This window comes from Rhinolophus sinicus, linkage group LG06 (assembly GCF_036562045.2).
Source record: "Rhinolophus sinicus isolate RSC01 linkage group LG06, ASM3656204v1, whole genome shotgun sequence".
In the NCBI taxonomy this organism is placed as follows: Eukaryota; Metazoa; Chordata; class Mammalia; order Chiroptera; family Rhinolophidae; genus Rhinolophus; species Rhinolophus sinicus.
Window position 1 is genome coordinate 52,169,621 of NC_133756.1, and position 19,352 is coordinate 52,188,972.

The 19,352-nt window shown below is 43.8% G+C and overlaps 1 protein-coding gene across 3 annotated transcripts in view; it reads left to right on the forward strand.

The window, feature by feature from the left end:
• Positions 1-5,105: 5,105 nt before the first annotated feature.
• Positions 5,106-19,352, forward strand: part of LRRC8D (leucine rich repeat containing 8 VRAC subunit D) — a 110,850-nt gene continuing 96,603 nt past the window's right edge. The window contains exon 1 of one of the 3 annotated variants that reach the window (XM_074335115.1): positions 5,106-5,396. The gene's annotated coding sequence lies outside the window, so the exon portion shown is untranslated. Of the gene's footprint in view, positions 5,397-5,975; positions 6,253-19,352 lie in introns of those variants that run through there. The other 2 variants (XM_019753240.2, XM_019753246.2) reach the window with 2 other exon arrangements.

The window sequence follows — 19,352 nt, forward strand, 5'->3', positions numbered from 1 at the left end:
AGGAGGTTGAGAAGTGGAGAGGAGAAAGCAAGGTCAAAAGAAATTTTATTCCTTAAGATAGGAGAAATAACAACATTTTTTAAAAATGGTGATGGTAATCATCCATCCAGTAGAGACGGGGAAGTCAATGATATAGAGGAGATGGGGGACAATTACTACAGTTATCATTAGAGATTGGATGAGAAATGACTGGCTTTCAATAAGAGAATAGATAGTGCATCCCTGGTAGTAGTAGCAGGCAGAAAGTCAGAGGGTATGGGCACAAATTGAATTTGGTATTTATGCTTCTTCAGTGGAGGGAACACTTAGTCCAGGGCTACCAAATGAGAAGCACTGGTTTACCTGGCTAGGCAACCCTAATGTTTTTCACTCTATGAATCCATTTTAGAAAGTAGAGGTCGACTTCTTCCTTCTCATTGTGGTTGATTAAGACATGTACCCTTGGTTTTTCTAGCTTCAATTTCATCATATTAATTCTAACTATAGCAGTCTGGCAATTTCCCTTCCTCTGTGGACCTTCTGTTACCTCAGTACTCATGGAGAATTACCCTACACACTCCACCCAGTTCCATTTCCTCCACTGTTCTCCTCCCTCAGCCTGTGCATTTCTAGTCTAGTTTCCCATATTTCAATTTCCTCAGCTGTGAAGAAGGGAGAGAATTTGCTCTCTTCCTCCAAGGCCGAGAGTTTAATTAAGTGAAATGGTTTGAACTCATCTAAAGAATCAGGAAGAAGAGGAAAGTGGGAGGTAGCGCAGAAGAAATCCGGAGTTTGCTTTTGCACTTGTTAGGTTTGCGATCTCTATTAGATGTCTAAGTGGAAAAACCAAGTAAGCAGTTAGAAACACAAATTGGAGTTGAGGGGATAGAACTATGCTGGAAGTATAAATGGAGGGTTGGTGGCACAGAGAGGGACTCAAGCTATATGATTGACTGCAGGAGCTCTTTGAAAGGAGTGAGTGCAGTGTCTTGGAAGGCAAGAGAAGGCAAAAGATTACTTTTACCATTTGTTTAGGCTGAGCCCTTACTATATAATTTCAAAGCATTATATGTATATGAGCTCCCATCTGTTGCATATGTTAGCTATAATATTTCTAAAGTCACAATACATTAAGAAATGCGGTCACACTTATAATATGGGGACAGACTTATAATAGGTAATATTTATTGAGCAATATCTATGTTGTAGGCACTTGCTTAAGTCCTTTCCATATGTCATTTAATCCTTGACGTCACAGTAATTGGAGATACATATTATCATCCCCACTTAAGAAACCAAGAGAGGTGAGAGTGACAGAGGCTCAAATAATTTGAAATTTCTGCAGCTCTTCAGCATTACTGCCACTTTCCAAGCAAATATATTCTACATTTATTTACATATAGTTATACAGGTGTATCCAAATTTAGCCCTGTCCCCCCAATGCTATTCTTCACAAGAAATTATGATATTATTCATAAGCTACCCCAGTGTATTTGGGATCAATTTATGAAGCTTGGTTTCTGTACAATTTTTCACCATGTTTACAGATTATTGAAATTCATATTGCTTATCACCCGGACACTCTACTAGGTAATGAAAGAAGGAAGAATGCAAAATCACTCCTCCAAGGAGCTCAGACTCTTCTCTAATGAGAAAGTCATTCATTCATTCATTCATTCATTCAATAAGTATTATTGAGTGCCTTAGGGCATGCCACATCCTACAGTTTATGTGAGCACAAATCAACATAGAATTATAGAACTTTGTAAAAAGCGATGCAGATATAATGGCATTTATCTGACTTGATCCTTTTAGACAGTATTATAAGTATTGTAAGTGCTTGGACCTCTAGGGCCAGGCTGTCTGACTTAAAAAGTCTTGCTCTGCCACTTAAAGGCTGTGTGATCTTGAGCTATTACACTTATAGAACCTTTCTAGGCCTTTGCTGGCTGTCTGAAACATGAGGAGAGTGATAGTAGCTCTCTCATTGGATTGCTATGAGGACTAAAAGTGAATATATGTAAAGTACTTAGAACAGTCTGGCCCATCATAAGTCCTGTGGCTACTGTTATTATTAGTGTGATACAGACTTACCATGTGCTGGAACAGTTGCCATTCCTGAGCATAACAACTCAGCAAAAGACAGTAAGTGCTCTGTAAGGTTTGGTGAACTAGACCTGCCTTCACGCCTTATTGTGTTTCTGCCACCTCATTCCTGGAGACATGCCTAGTGTAGCCTCAGATTCCTTTTTTTTCAAATCCTATTTCTTAATTTTGAATCCAATGTCCAATCAGTTATTGTCCTTTGCTGCCTCCGTCTCATTTGTTTTTCTTGGGGAAACGGGACGCGGACAGCTTTTTATATCCTAGATTATCAGAGTGATCTTTCATTATTTGTCATTGGTAGAGCTCTTACCAATTTTATCTTTAAAAAAATTATACTACTACTTTTCTTATTATCAAAGTAAATATGTGCTCAACATAAAAACAATTTAAACACACAGAACTTTGCAATAGAAAGTGAATGGCCCTGGTAATCCCACATCCGGAGATAACCACTGTAACTGCCTGTTATGTATGCTTCTCGATTTCTTCTAAGCACACACTTAATAATATGTATAAAAAGACAAGAAATACAAATAAAAGTGGGATCATACTTCTCATATTGTTCTGCACCATCTTTTTTCCCTTACCGATTTTGGACATTCTTCCATGTTGGAACAAGTAGATTTATTTTTTAATAGCTTCTTAAGGGTTTCTTATACATTTCTTGCAGAATTTGCTTAACTAGTTGCCCTACTGGGATTTTTTTATTTTAAGTTTGATTTTTTTAAAAAATTTTTATTGGGGAATATTGGGGAACAGTGTGTTTCTCCCGAACCCATTGGCTCCAAGTCGTTGTCCTTCAATCTAGTTGTGGAGGGCACAGCGCAGCTCCAAGTCCAGTCACCGTTTTCAATCTTTAGTTGCAGGGGGCACAGCCCATCATCCCTTGGGGGAATTGAACCGGCAACCTTGTTGTTAAGAGCTTGTGCTCTAACCAACTGAGCCATCCAGCTGCCCCTCCAGAAGCTCAGCGGCAGCTCGTTGTCTTCAATCTAGTTGTGGATGGCACAGCTCACTGGCCCATGTGGGAATTGAACCGCAACTCTGTTGTTCAGAGCTCGCGCTCTAACCAACTGAGACATCAGGCAGCCCTGGGATTTTGTTATTAGACTTTTACACCATTATGTTTCCACTATTAGAAACAATGCTGTAATAAACACACCTGTACATGTATTTTTTGAAAATAGGTGTATTTCTGAAATACATAAGTTTGGCCAAAAATTTGTTCAAAGTATAAATTCCTAGATGTAGAATTGTCTGGTCAAAGAGCACACATTTATTTTGTCAAAAATTGCCAAATTGTCCTCCAAAGGGATTTATCCAATTTATACTCACATTCTTGTTTCTCCACATTTGACTGTTTTCTATTACTTCTTTCTTTACTCAACTTATACTGATCTTGAAAACATATTTCTCTCAAATCTAGAATCATAGTTTAAAACCTAGGGAAGTTGAAAACATGGCACAAAGTGTGTCTACAGACAGCGAAACATTTCAAATTAATTATAATAGTAGGGTGTTTTCAATCAAAATAGCACACTACTAGATGTTAGCAGTTTTAAAATTGCTCTAAGCTCCCAGATCAGCAAATCCGGTACTGTGATTAGATCACTTGCCACACAGCTCCTGCCCACACACCTCCTTCTTGGCTGGGTGCGTGGAATACAAGAAGCTGCTGGCATGAGGGACAGGGCAAGGAAAGTGAGAAAGCAAGAGGTCAGAAGGGCTCAAAATCTAGTGTCATCTTATAACTAGTCTAGGACAGTCCCTTGAGTGTATGGTGGACCATTCTGTTCATACTCCTCCCTGTCAGGGGGGTTCTTCTCTACTTCCGGTGCTTGATGAACAAGGGCTCACCATCCAAGGGTCAGGTCTATCACCCCCTTCTTTCTGAAGCCTTTCCTGAAACCCTAGAACACCACGCTCTTTAATGCATCACTATATCTGAACCCACACCTTCCTGAGGACTGAAGAGCATTTAAAAAAAAAATTTTTTTTTTCCGTAAACGTTGATTGAACACTCACTGACATGTAGATTTTGTAGAAGAGAGGTGAAACTTCCCATTGTTCACAGAAATGGGCGGATTCGGATAAAAGGAGTTATCTAAGTATTAGGTTGGAATTATCTGTCTCGTTAAAGCAAACAATTCCAAACATCCCTTCTGACTTTATTTCTTGACCTCTGCTCCTCCCCAGCCATGAAAAAGACTGCAAATATGCGTACTTTGATCTTACAACAAAAACAAGAGGGAAAACTATCAAGTTGGAAAACACCTCTTAGCAGAGGCCAACTTTACATCTGCCTGCTTCAGATACAAGACGTTTTCGGCAAAACACACACACACACACACACACACACACACACACACACACACACAAAACGGGGGGGGGGGGCAGACTCAGATTAAAAGAGCTGACTCTCCAGTATATTTTTAATAGCAGTGAAAAAACAAATGAAGCTCGGAAAATATTCGTGCCAAGATAAAGTTGTGTGGGCACCCAATCCCAGGTAAGTAGTTGGTTCTAAGGGTTGGAAGTCGCTTAAATGATTTTTACGCAAATCCTCCCCTACCATTTCATTGCATTTCTCCCCAAGTCTTAATATCAACAGGATAGTTGTAATCAACAGGATAGAGACCTAGGAAGGGGAGTGGTTCCTGACCTTGCCTCGCTCCCGCCAGACAGGGGTTGCGGGGCACCGCGCCCTGCCCAGGTGGGCGTTTGACAGTACTGCGGGGACCGCGATCACGGCTGCCGCTCTTTCCCGCCCCATGCACCTGTTCGGCGTCTCGCAGCTTCTCGCCACCAGTCCCCGACCCTGGGCCACCTAACTCGCCACACATCCAGCGCTGGTCAGCCCGCCCGTCGGGCTGCGGAAGCGCCCCGACCCTCGGAAGGCGCGGCAGAGCAACTAGGGGGAAAGCGCTCGCAATCACATGGAGGCCCAGGCCCGCCCCATTGGCTGCGGCGGAGCCAGTCGCGGCGCTCGCCAGCTGCGGTTGGTCCCGGAGCAGCAGCGCCTGCACGGGCCCGGAGTCCATGTTACGCTTTGTCTAATTCCCCCCGTTACAGAGTCATGTGCTGCTGCTCTGGTCGCCGCCGCTGCCGCCACCCGTGGTGCCCCGGCTCCTCCGCCGCGCTTCGAGGTGGCCGCCGCGGGCGGGGCCGCGGGAGCAGGGTCCAGGGCGCCGCGCGCCTTCGCCGCCCCGCCGCGTCCGGGTGCAGCCGCCGCCCGCCGCAGGTGATGCCGCCACCTCCCGTCTCAGCATAAGCCGTGGCTCGGCGGCCAAGCTGCCCCGGCTGCCCCCCAGGTTGGTGCGCACCTCTCCCGGGCAGGGGCCGAGCGCTGCGCAGGTGGGAGCCGCGCCGGAGCCGGAACGCGCCAGCTCGGCGCAGAGGTTCGGCGCCACGGCCCAAACTCGCAGTGAACGGGAGAGGGAAGGGGGTAGCGGAAGGCGAGCGTGGCCGGGCTAGGCTCCCACCTCTGTCCCCTCAGGCCCGGAGGATTGTTCCGCTTTGGGCAATTGGAGTGGCGGGCGCTTGGGCCGCGGGCGGTGGGCCCTGCGGGCGGAGAGGCCGGCCTGCCTCTCTCCGGCTCTCCCTTGCGCGCGCTCCCCTCTCTCGCCTCCCTCCGCCCAGTTGAAGGGCGAGGATACCGGGGTAGGGCTCCGCTGATTCCTTCTGGAGGTGGGTGTTTGGTGTCTGGCCTTGCTGGCCGGGTGCCCAGAAGGTGAGCCCTTTAACTTCTCCAGAAACGCCTCCCAGTCGCCTCCTTCCCGCGCCGGGTGGGCTGGGCGGGGAATCGAGGGCCGCGGCCCGCCCCCAGAGCTGGGAGGGGGGAGCCGGGGGCCCGCAGGTGCACCCAGCCCGCCGCGGGCCATCTCCGGGTTGGGTACCGGTATAATCCGCTTCTAGCTTGTTTGGAAGCGTGGGCACTTGGGAGCGGGACTTCTACTCGAATCCTGCCCAGGGGCTTGGAAAGGAGGATTGCGGGGGGCGGTTGCCCAGATAACCATCACCTCCGCTTACTGGAGGGTTGATAGGGGCCTTCCTCTTTCTGGGGTCCTTTATTTGGGGTATCTCTTACGGATGAAGAAATAAGGTTTTTGATTTCTTTAAAAGCCAACCGCAGTGAAGAAAAGCTGCTGCAGGTCGAGGGGAGGAGAGGTAGGTCCCTGCTGGAGAGGGAGAGGTGGGGTGTGGGATCCCACTGGGTATGCACTTGGGGGGGAGTGTGTGGCACAAGGTTGGGGGGTAGGGTTTCTGGAAAGAAAAAGTGCAAAGGTGAGAGGGAGGGATCTCTCAGGAGGTAAACAGAGAATAGATATTGGAGAGCCCTAGCCGGCGGCCGTGGGGCCCACTCGAGTTACTTGGGCTCATACATAGCTGCTTTTGCTTTGCAGATTTCTTCCTTTCCTCCTTGACTTTGAAAAATATTTTTTGTTAGGCAAAGGAAGCTATAAGAACACATTTTGAGAGATACAGTAGTAAAGAGAGCTGACGTCTGGAAACTTAGCAGCTTTAATTAGAAAATTACATTTAGTCAGTGTTTATTGAGCACCTATTTTGTGTTCTGTGCTGGACTGGACGTTGCAAGAGTCTGGACAGGGAGGGAATTCCCGTCTACAGTAATGGTGAGTGCTATTTATTATACCTCATAAAAAACCAAAGGGCGCTTCCAAGTGCCAAGTATGACAGTGATTCAGACCTTCCCCGCCAAAACTCGTAAGGCCTCTGCTTCTTACAAACCTGTGAGAACGATCTTGCACCATAACCAGTAAATGGGGTCTTCAGAGAGCATTTGTTTATACAGTTCATAAATACTGAACAAATACCTACCATCAGCTAGGACAGGATTAGAATTGTTGCTTCTGTCTTGAACATTAAAAATGCAAGAGCGAGATAGGAAAGATCCTGAGATGAAAATGAGATGAAAATTAGGTAGTTAAAATACGGATCTGGCAAAGTTGATTTGGAGTGTCTGGTCTCTGTAGGTTATTTAGGGAGGCTCCCATGAAATGATTAAGTAGTCCATGGAGATGAGGGGGAAAAAATTCAAAATCTTGAATTGGCACGGCTTACTTATGTATTTGAATATTTGATCTTAGATTTGGCTCATTTATATTGAGGTGTGTGTGTACTTTGCTGGTTAAAACTTAACACCTTAGGAGGTTGGAGAAGAAACTGTCCTTAGGTGACCCAGTACCCCAGACTCTTCCATTACCATGCTGAGCAGCGTATGACACAGTAAAAGTATTGAGCCATATTTGTATCTTTTTCTCCCTGCCAAGGTTTACAGAATTAAAAAAAAAAAAGTGGTCAAAACTTGGCTTTTTTTCCCTTTATTTTCATATTGTGTGGAGCTTTTTTGATTGATTTTAGAAAATTTTGATGTTTTGTCATGTCCCAATAGCTAAATTGTTTTGGTAGCTATCTTTTGGAAATGAGACTTGGTTTGATCTCAGTACTGTAAGTAAATTAGCACTAGCTATGAAAAAGTAAAGTTTTGTCAAAACTGTACTCATGACCACATATGTTCTTGAAATGGTAGTTGGGAAGGGATTTTGTTGTATTTTCGTGCATAATTGGAGTTGCTGTTTGACGTTCTAAGAAACAGCAGTCAGTATTGAGTGTCAGCAGTAAGCAGAGAACCAGAGTGCGTGGTGCCATGATGCCTTAATAAGGAAGGAGAAGATTTTTGAACTAACAGAGGGCAGGTAAGACAAGTGCGCATGAGGACACCACCAGAAGGAAACAATTGAATTTGTCTAGGAAGCCAAGGAATACTGAAGTGGAAAGGCTGTATGGAGCCAGATGGAAGTGCTGTGTTCCATGGAGAAGCAGGAAGGAGCGCACATTCGGGGAAGCTTTGAGGTCTGTCAGAGGTCAACTATAGTAAATAGGTTTGCCTGGCTGGAGCAGAGACCGTGACTGATGAAGGAAGGTAGAGGGAATCTAGTTAGTGGAAAACTTGAACCATAGGACAGTGGTGTTAATCATTTGTCTCAAGAAGAGTGGTTCTCAACAGGAGGTGGTTTTGCCTCCCAGCAGACCTTTGGCAATGCCTGGAGACATTTTTGCTTGTCATAACTGGGAGGCAGGTGATACTGACATCTAGTGTGGGTTGATACTAAACATCCTCCAGTTCCCAGGTTATTGCCCCACAACAAAGAATTATCTTGTCTAAAATGTAAGTTGTGCTAGGGTTGAGGAACCCTGCTCAAGACAGTGAACGTAAAGGCCACTGTAAAGAAGCTACGTCTCAGAATAGGCCTTGAAGGTCATCACCTTCTTGACGCGTGAGGAAAGACACTGAGGTTAGGAAGCCAATCCAGGAGACTTCTGCTGTGCTCAGGCCTGATGTGATGAGGATTTGGGCAAATCCTAATCATAAGAAAAGGGCATTTTCAAGAGATCATGGCAGATGAGCTAGCAGGGCAGTGTAATACTGGGTAAGCAGGGAGTCACAATCAGAACTGGAATTTTAGAGAGGCCTTGGTCTAACTTTAGTACATTCTTACGCTTGTTAGGCAGCCTCTGTTTAAACTCCCCAAGGAGCAGGGAACTCTGTTAAGTGTCCTCACTTAGCATCTTCGATAGGTTCTGCAACTTTAAGTGAAACAATACGTAAAAAAGCCTATTTTACCATATGCTAATTGATATAAACAAGTGTTGAGTTCCTGTGGCATCTCATCAACATTGTAATGAAAGGGCTTTGAATGAAATGACATTATTCAAGGACCTGCTGTACTTTTGAAGGCATGTCATTATATCTTTGGACTGTGTGTGTGATTATTATTTGAGCTGAAGACTGCTTCCTTGAAACTTTGTTTCCATGGATTCTGTTGCTCTGGAACTGCCCACTTCCTTCCATAGGATAGCCCTTTGAATGCACAAAGACAGTATGATGTCGCCCTCCCCCTAATTAACTTTTCTCAATGCAAAATAATCCCAACTCTTCCACAGTCCTGCATGGGACATGGTTTCTAGGTGTCTTGTCAGTTCGTCAGCATCTCATGGAGAGTGATGAGTGTCTGGAATAGAATGTGGTAATTGAGATGTGATGTGGTCACCCCAGAGTATAGTACGACAGCTGTTTCTTGACACCAAGGAATAAGCATCTACTTACTGCAGGTTAAGCTTACAAAACTGCCCTTTGTTTTTTTTAAAAACCAGTGCTCAGCACAGACTCATGTATAGGTTCTGGATAGTCAAAACTCCCAGATATTTGTTGTATGAGCTGCTGCATCCTGTGTGTGTGTGTGTGTGTGTGTGTGTGTGAGAGAGAGAGAGAGAGAGAGAGAAAGTTAGTTGAATGGAAGTCTTTTGGTTTGTTTGGTTGGTTTTTGTCCCTGTTCAGTGCTATCCTGTTTATTTTGGTCCAGTCTTTAGTCCTTTTGAGATTTTAAAATCTTGATTCTGCCTTCTAATCATGAGAGAGGAGTGGAATGACTTTGCCAAAAGCTTTGTAGTCACTAATATTAATACTACTACACGAAACCTAGTAGTTTGGCACTTCTGGTCCTATTTGAGAGCTGGGGGTGCTTAGTGATAGAAGTGAATTCCAGGGGTTGGTTAGCCCTGACTTTAGAGTCTTCTGAGAAATTTGTGTTCATGGCCAAACTATGTTGCATTTAGTTCTTGCTAATGTTTTTAGCTGAGGTGCCCTTTTTAAATTATTTGAGTCTGTTGCAAGGTTCTGAAATCTGTACTCCATCCTCTGTGGTCTTTGTAATTCTGTTAAGACATCTAGCAGAGAAATTCTGATGTTCTGTTCAAATCTAACGCTTGCCAGATCTGAGTTGCTTTTGAAATTTGTGAAGAGGTAAACAGGATAACTGGTACTGGCAAAAACCATGTATATAAATTTGGTTCCCACTCAGGCTAAGCTTTTCTTCTTTTCTTTTTGCTAGTATGCCCAAAATACTTAATTAGTGACAGCTTTACATTTGGAGAAGGAGAGAGGATTGAGGCTTAGAAATAAGCCATTTTCCCAGAACTAGGCTTTAGCTTGTCACTGATGTAATTTCACACTTATCAGATTTCATTGAGAAGACATTAGGAAATTACCATTCTCAATGTCTTTTGAAGCAGGCAGGTCAGAAATCCTCAGTGACTTGGTGCCCAATTCTCCAAATGTTCTAGAGCTCTCCAACAAACTAGATTTAAATAAATTATTTGGCTCGGGTGGCAGCCATCCAATAGTGTTGAGAGTGCTAGAACAAAATTCCAGCTCTCAGAGCCAACGTGTGCAGCCTCTTGGTTCTATATGATTATCGTGCCCGAGCCCTTGCTGGTGTGTTGTCTGTCCAGATAGGACAGTGTGCTTGCTCTCCCTTCCGTACTGGTCCACATGGGAAACCGATCTAGGTCGTTGGAGACGAAGTATCCATATTCCTGGGAGAAGAAGGGATGTTTGGTGAATATTTGAGACTTCTTGAGTGGGAAGATATTTGAAAACCTTTAGATGATGTTCTTTTATATTTTCAAAGGCTCTATCAAGGTTGAAGTCCCCTTGGGATTAAGGATGCCGTGTATCATTTTGAATAGAAAGATAGAACTTTATAGCTGGAAGGGATCAACACATGAATTTTATAGATGAGAAAATCGAGGCACAGGCAGGTGATGTGATTAGCTACCGCTTACAAATGTAGTGACAGGGCAAGCATTTGACTCTATCTGCCTATCTAAGGCCACAAATAAAGCTTTCTTAGGAAAAAAAAAAGACTAGCAATTCTTGGGCACTCTATTTTCACAAAGTGCTAGAATTAGAAAATATTTCGTTTTCTATTGATAATACAAAATATTGAGTATTATTATAACATGTATACTACCTACTTCCAGAAAAAAAAGATTTCTAAGGATAAAAGATGTCTCTTCTGCTTAGAGCTGTGTAAACAGTGGGGTCCCTCAGGTCTTATTTACATAATTGCTCCAAAAGAAGGAGCACCCAGTGGAATTTTCTAGGTTTACAGATGACAGTAAGCTCTTCTGAATTATGAAATATCCAACCAATGGGGATGTACTCCAGGGAAACCATCCTGGGGTGTGTTAGTCATCAGAAGATTTGCAGGTGAGTTTCTTTGTGGGCAAATATGAGGTCAGGTATTAAAGGGGAAACTATGGAACTCTCACAGGATGGTGTTTTGGTGGGAAAACCCAAGAAAGGGCTTCAAAAATATTTTCACAATGTTGTTCCACTTGCTGTTGGAGATTACAAAGGACGGGATGCTAAGCTTCCAAAAAAAGATTTTGGAAACAAAACAGAAAACACAGTCTTAATTGAGTTTCCGCTGTGCTTTGTTCACAGCATGGGCACCGGACTTTAGGAAAGACACCGGAGCTGGAATGACCAATGTCACGGCACCGAGAAATTGTAGATATTCCTGCTAGAATGGAAGCACCATGCGAGCAGGGCCTTGTCCATTTATTTTTCTGATAAAAAACTATTTGGATTTCTAGCATCTAGAAAGACGACCGCTGGGAGGAGATGTTATTGAAGCCCATGAAATCACAGGGTAGGGACCAAGGAAACCTGGATTAGTCACCTAATCCCAGCAAACCTGAATGTGGTGTGTCAATTGCCTGCTTCTTTGTCTCCATCTCCCGTACTCTGTGCTGAGGGCAGGGGTGTACCTGTGTTCTCCTCTGATTTCCTAGTGTCCCACATATGGCAGGCCCTCCGTTTGTATTTGTCGCCTGTAGGAATGCATGAAGAGGTACACCTCAAAGCTTTATAAGGCATAAATTCAGGATGGATGCAAAAAAATATGGTACCAATTTTTCTTAACCGTGGCTGGCATCAGAATCATTCTGGGGAATACAGTTTCTATCTGAAGTTGGGAATGCTTGTATGTGGAGGGCCGATTTAAGTGATCGGTGGATTTTTTATTGTGAGGGTGGCTGGCACCCCTAACCCTAACCCTCACGTTGTTAAGGAAGTAGTGTATTTTAAAGCTACATGAGCCCAGCCGGACCTTTCCCCATACATATTGAATCAGAATGGCTGGGGCTGGAGTTCCAGTTTGAAAAGAACCCTTCCTGCCCCCAAGTGATTCTGATGTGACAAGACTGAGAACCACCATCTTACATAGTCCTATGTAAAGGCGGGGCAATGACTCAAGATACCTTCAAAAAGGCCTTGAAACATTCGTGGCTGTCCACATCCCACAATGGAGACACGCCAGGTGTGAAATCCCACAACTGATTATTAAGACAAACAAGAAGCTTTGAAGATAAATCTGTATCCTTGGAAGGTGATGACCAAGACAGTGGATGTGCCACAGTGTGGTTCTTGGTGCCCCTGTGAGACACTGCATCCTGGACTGGAGGACATGGTGGGCCCGCCTGGCAATCCATTCTTGAGCAGTCATTTCCTGAGTGGGTCTGTGATGACAATTGAACCAGCCTGTGCAAAAATGAGAATCGAGACAATGCAACAAGCTTTTCAGTTTTAATTTTAGTGCTAAGTTTATTCAATTAAAAGGGTCTTATTTTTATTTATTTTTTTATAGCTTGCATTGTCCTTCCTACTTTAAGGGGTTAGTATTTTTTTTCTTTTATGAAAGGATAGCAATGGTTTGCTTTTTGGTGTCATTCCTTAGTCACCCTGGCAATTTGATGACAGTTTTCCTTTTAAAGATTTTTTTTTTTTTTTTACTGGTCCATGAAATCAAAAGTCTGGGAGCTACGACTGCTCTCAGGTTTTCAAGATGTCGGTATCTTCCTCTTGACACCTGCTATTGGAGAAGGCTCACAAATACCAATGTTCGATTTCGTTATGAACATTTCATGTCTTAAAAACATGTTTACTTTCCTCTTCTGCTTGTTGGTAACAGAACTTTGCCAGAGAAAGCTTCAGCCACCCTTAAATCCCATTGCTAAATCTCAGCATCAAGAGATCACCAATACTGCAGTGAATTCTACAAAACAGAAGAAAGGAAGTGCAAGGCAAGCCCCCCTTCTCTCTGAAAGATGTTGCCCAACAGAAAGGTTCCTCTCCAGATCTCACTCAGTGGAGACCAGGCCCATCGATGACATTGGGTCAGGACCCAGGAAATGCCATTTGTCAAAATTCTCTTCACTGCTTTTCTTAGAACCCAATTTAGGAAATGTTTGAAAATTAAAATTCTCTGGAAAATGGCCTCCATGATGCTTTCAATGGCACCCTACTGAATAAGCTTTTAAAATCAGTTTGTTATAAGATATAACTCGTTTTTGTAAACATAACTGGTCAAGAATCAATTGAACAATTACGGAATACCCAAAGTTAATAATAATAACAACAATTTATTAGGCTTTCACTGATTGTCCAAACCTGTGCCATAGAATTTACATCCGTTCTCATTTAATCCTCAAAACAATCCTCAGTGGACAGTGGTCTGAGTCTCATTTTACAGATGAGGTAAGCCTGAGAGGTAACTGAGGCTTGAGACGTCATGTGATTTGCAAAAAAATCACACAGAAGTGGTAGAGGTGAGGTTTGAAACTAGTCTTGTTTCTTTCAAAGTCCATTCTCTTATTTAATGTACTCTTCTCATTTCTCTTAGATCTTTCTTTGCATTCATTTTATAATACCTATTAATATTTCTGTTAAAAAGACAAAAAGGAGAATCAGATTTTGAGGTATAAGGGATCTTACAGCTTGTCTAGTTCATGCTCCTCACTTATGGGTCAGATCTGAAACGTAGGAACACAGCTAGGAGAGTAGAGCAGTAGTGGTGCCCAGGTCTTCAGGCTTCCAGGCGGCTGTTTTGGTCAGCGCACAGTAGTTTTAGAAAATACCAACCCATTGGTAACACCATTTCAGGGAAAATTGATCCTAGAATTGAGAGGGTAATTTAAATAATTTGTTTTGGTGTTTTCTCTAGCCCTATTCTCTTTTATCACCAATTGTTGGTAGAATGCCACTTGTAACAGTACACACTCAACACCTTCCTCATAATTAGGTCTGACCCTACAGTAACTACTGTACATAAATATATAAAGATGGAGCTAATATTTGTTAAGGTGTTAAGACCAAATACTTGTTGAGTGAATGCTATAACAAATACACGCAGTCAAAACAAATAATCATTATTCATATCCTCTTAGTGAATAAATGAATAAATATCCATATATTTATACATAGTCTGTTTTATTTAGAGAGGTATTATGCCCAACTATAATCTTTTCAGTAGAGTGAATTCATTCTGTTAGAGTTTCTACTGTAATGGTTTTATTTTACATATTAACACGTAACCAATACTAAAACACAAATTGGGAAATGGTCTGCAGTGTTACAGAGCTTGTACAAATGCACCCCTTCCTGTGCACACACGCGGAGAAGGGGAGAAAGAGAGAGATACTAGTAGCTAATGGCCAGGGGTCTCAGCAAATACCAAATGCTGCCTGATGTGGGCCTCACATAAGATGATTTATGGCAGCTGGTACTCAACCTTGGGGTAGGGTGATGGAGTGGGGGCAGTGGGCATGTGCTGAACTAGAAAATGCAGGTCCTGTCTAAAGGGGGTCTGTTCAGCAGATCTATTCAGCAGCCAATTGTTGCCATATGGGAATGTGGGCCAGTCTTGCCAGATCTTCTGATTTTTCACTGCAAACCAGAAATCTGGATTATGACATTAAAATCGCCTAATTTTAAAAGGTTGGCTAACTCGATACTTTAAATACTTCCTGCAGACCAAACAAAATAGCTTTGTGGGCTAGATAACAGCCTGTGGGCTTTGACCCTTAGAGGTGCATAGCCCTTTAGTGGCCAGGTAAACAGAAGTATAGGAGTTGAATAAAAGCACAATACACTTTTAAAAATCAGTTTAATAGTAACGATTTCTGCCCTTTAAGTTTGGTATGGATGCATTGGAAGGGGTTTTGGGGTTGTCCTGCTGAGGAGTCGTAGACTCTGGGAGAAATGTGTAGGCTGTGGGAATGTAGCATCAAGCAGAAGATGACCTGAGTAGGGGGGCGGGGAGTGGGGGTGCAGGCGGGCCCGGTGGTAAGAGAATGAAGTGGTAAGTGCCACTTGGAAGTGAGGAAAGATCATTTATCCGGGAAGGTACGGGAAGAGAAAGATTACTCTGTATCTTAAAGATGATCTGGGGGTAATAGGGAAGAGAGGGAGAACAAAGAGGAGCCCTTACATGAGAAAGGGAAAATTGTGACCCGATCAATATTTAGAAATAATGCAGGCTCTGTGTGGGTGGGCAGAGTGCTGTTTTGCTGTTCCTAGTGTGTGCCCGTTACTTTGTGTTGTGGCTTCTGCAAAAGGAGAATTGGAGTGAAAGAGAAGGGAAAGGGTTTATGTCAGAAGGGAGAATATAGAATGAGGAAAAGAAGAGGGAACTAACTACAGAACAGCTGATATCAGAGAGTAAACCAAGAAATGTTTGCGTTGTAGAAAGTTGGCATCTTCGAGCACAAACCAACCCTCATTGTTTGCCCCCACACCCCAGCTTTGTCTGAGTGGGGATGCATGGCAGCCCCCAGCTCTCAGCTGGCACTGGACACCAGCTTGTTTCTCATGGAGGGCTAGTGTGTCCAGCATCACCGGGAGCAGCTGGCACAGTCCCTTTGTGTGGCGTTAGTGCATGCAAGCTGCATTTGCTCGGTCAGGGCCCACTGCTTGGAGAACGATGCAGGCTGAGATTCAGTTCTCTCCCTGGCTGGGTGCCCCTGTGCAGGACACGCCCTCAGAGCCCTGTTATCAGCCTGCCAGTGCTTCTGTCTTTAGTTGTATCTGCTCTTCTGGGGAAAATCCTTCCATCGTGTAAGTATTGTTTGTTGTACACATGCCCTGTTTCAAAGAGAGGAGAGGTGCTATCTTAGCAGATCTCTATTGCTAGCTCAGTCTGGACTCGTCGCTTGAGAGGGGATTTTTTTAAAGCGTTTTTCTCTTAATCATCCCACGTATAGCACATTGTTCCTGGAATTTCAGCATTTTCTGGGAAAGAAACCTTTTGATTCATCAGCAGGTTTTATTCCAGTCCTTAGGACGGTCATCGCTGTGTGACTGGAACCACGTCTTTGTCAGCTGGTGTCACGTTACATGTTTAACACTTTGGCTGATTTCAGAAATAAAAAACACGTTTTAAAAATGTGCCCCCACATTCGTTTAATGCAATAAGGGTCTTTGTGTTTTCTCATTATGGAAGCTGGTTTGTAGTTATTGAGAGCATGGGTACAGATTTGCTGGCACTGTTGCTGGGAAGAATGAAAATTCTTCAAATTCCACTGTTTGTTCTAGGGACTCTAGTCCACAGAATGGAAATCCTGGAAGATCCTATCAGGAAGTGAAACTTGTAAATAATCTTTGTGCTGATTTGGGACATTACGGATTAACAAATTGTACGAGAAGTCTTCTTTCCCTATTTATAAAATATTAGGTTGGTGCAAAAGGGATTATAGGTTTTGCGATTATTTTTAACCTTTTAAACCTCAATTACTTTTGCACCAACCTAATACACTTAAAGAACAGAATCGTAGAGACTATTCTGGAAGTGATAATAGGAAACACTTACGTCGTACTCACACGTGCCTGGCACTGTTTGGGGGCACTTTACATGTATTAGCTCATTTACTCCTCCCAACAGCTCATTTTGTAGCAGAGGAAATTGAGGCCCCGTTCTCCAGTCTGGCCGCACTTTCCCAATTACCGTGAGCGGCCAAGGACTGAACCCAAGTAGCTGTGGCCTCAGGAGCTGTGCTTTTGAGGACTGCATTATTGCATCTGTACTCTCTTACAACAAGGGTCATTATCTTTGCTTTAGAAACTTCTTTTGCTTTCCACATGACCCCAGCTTTAAACTTAGGATCAAGGTTTGATTTTAAAAATTGAAGAAAATTATACTCCTTTCTTCCTATCTCCTCCCCAAATGAAACGGACGAGCAAAATTGTCAGGAGACAATTTATATCTAGGAACAGAAAGCTGACGGGTCTTTCTGGAGCACTGCACTAAAATACCAGACTGACCATTCTCAGGGCTGCAGTTGGGGCCTTGTTGCTGTGACAGCCGTCACTCTTGGCACCAGAATTGTTTTTAAGAGCACAGAAACCTTTACCTTTACAACTAGTGGATTTGCTGAGCTGCTGAAAACGTTTTTAAAATTGCTTTTCACAATTACGATAGGGCCATGGGAAGGACCAAAGATTTGGAGCTTAGAGGCCTTGAGTTCTGGTCCTGGCACGCTCTTCTACGGACTGTGACCTCGGATTTCTCAAGACTTGGGTTGCATCCCCTGCAAATGGTGGAAGGGCTAATAACGGCAACATGATTGGTTTGGTGAGGAGAAGAAACTATTCTGTGTAACAGTACTTTCCTAACACCAGTAGCCATGCTTATTAGGCAGTGAGTGGACCAGCATGTCCTCTGGGAGTCTTGGAAGTCATTTTCCGTGGGTGAGTGGGTGAGGTGGATGCTTGAGGGGTTGGGGAAGGTTTGCGTTCTGAACTTAACTTCCCTGCTCTCTCTTTACCTGTATTGCAGTGTGCACGATGGTGTGGGTGGCGACTCATTCTCTGGCCCAAACTGCTTCTCCTTGGTTTTTCCCCCTCCTACTTTGGGCTCCCCTCCAGTTTGCCAACAAAGTGCTGTTTGTTGTGAGGGTGAAGCAGGCGATTCTCTGGGCAGCGACACTGTGGCTGCAGGCAGTTACTGTACGTAGGGCAAAGCTGAAAAGCCAGGCTGGAGGAGGAGGGACGCCGACGGGGCTTGTTCCTTAGGATTTTGTACTTTGATTTTTGAAGGAAAGAAAGGGGAGTAAGAGATGACTTCTCAATAGAAATATTATGAAAGGCCCTTCATAACAGAACAAAATTGGGAAGGAGAAAGGACTTTAAGAAATCAGTGCTTATTACTTTGAAAGCAAATGCTTCTGCTCTCTCTCTCTCTCTCTCTGTCAAATGCCTTTTGAGCACTTACCATGTCTGCAATGTATTCTAGGAAGCTAGGAAACAAAAGTTAATAACAACAGCTGTCATTTTGGTGCATGTTAGGTGGTCTGCATTGGGCCAAACACTTCTTGTGTTGTGTCCTCACATCAGTCATGAGGGTAGGTTTCATTTTGGGGGGATTATAAAAGGATTCTAAATCAAGGATTATAAAATTGAGGCTCAGTGTGTTCAAATACCTACCAAGAGGTACAGGACTAGTAAGTAACTGGAAGAACTAAACGTTGAACCTAGTTCTGTATGGAAGATGAGTAAGAAAGCCCCTGCTTTTGGGGGGAGAATAGTGGGTAAACAACTTAGTATAATTCAGTGTACCATGCAGTATATGCTGTAATTCCTGCACAAGCTGAAACTTTCGGACATTTGCTCAGAGGAAGGGAGAGACTGATTTTTGACTGGAAGGATCAAAGACTGTTTCACAAAGAAAAGTAACTTGAACAAGGCCTTGAACGATGAAAAAGATGGCAACTGGAAGCGAAAGGGTGAGAGAGGGGAGGGAACATTAGGGCAGGAAAGTATGGAGACATAAAAGAAGTATGTGCTGCATTTGGGAAATAGTGCTGTGACAGAGTGAGGTGTGTGGGAGGAAAGGAAGGCAGAAAAGTAGCTTGGGACAGACTGCAGAGCGCCTGGAGTGTCCTGCTAAGGAATTTGGACTTCATTCCATTGCCTTTGAAGGTTATCCCGTTAAAGATTCTTGAGAAGGGAAATCATTTGCTCTAGTCTCTGACTTGAGTAGTTCTGGTGGTAGTAAAACAGGGAGTAGAATGTCTGCAATGGAGATTCCTCAACTGAGCTGCACCTTTGAGTCACGTGGGAGTTTGTTAAATGTACAGATGCTGAGAACACGCCCCCTACACACACACACACACTCCAGTGAATCTGATGCTGTAGCTCTGGGGTGGGGCCTGAGAAACTGTTCCGAAGTCCCTGCCGGTGATTCTGAGCACAACCAGAAGAGGGCATAGGTCCTGTGGGCATGAGGGCACTGGGGCCCAGGGTCCGGGCTGAGGCTAGTTCTAGGTTTGCCATTGTGTGGATGCTTTTTAAACCGTGGAAGGGGGCCAGTAATCAACTCTTGGGGAAGGAGCTGTCCGTTTGTGGTTTTCTTTTTATTCTCTATACATACTTAATAATAACCTCAGAGCATTGTCATTTTTACATTCATATGTAGAATGCAGTGCGGCTGTCATTTTTATGCCTTTGTGCTGATTTCCCTTTTGTGTTCGTGTGTATTTAGAAGGAAATGGAATATGTTGGATTCCCTTGGTGCTGTCTCTTTCGACAGTTTTTCCTGTGGAGTCAGTTCAGGAGTCCACTACTT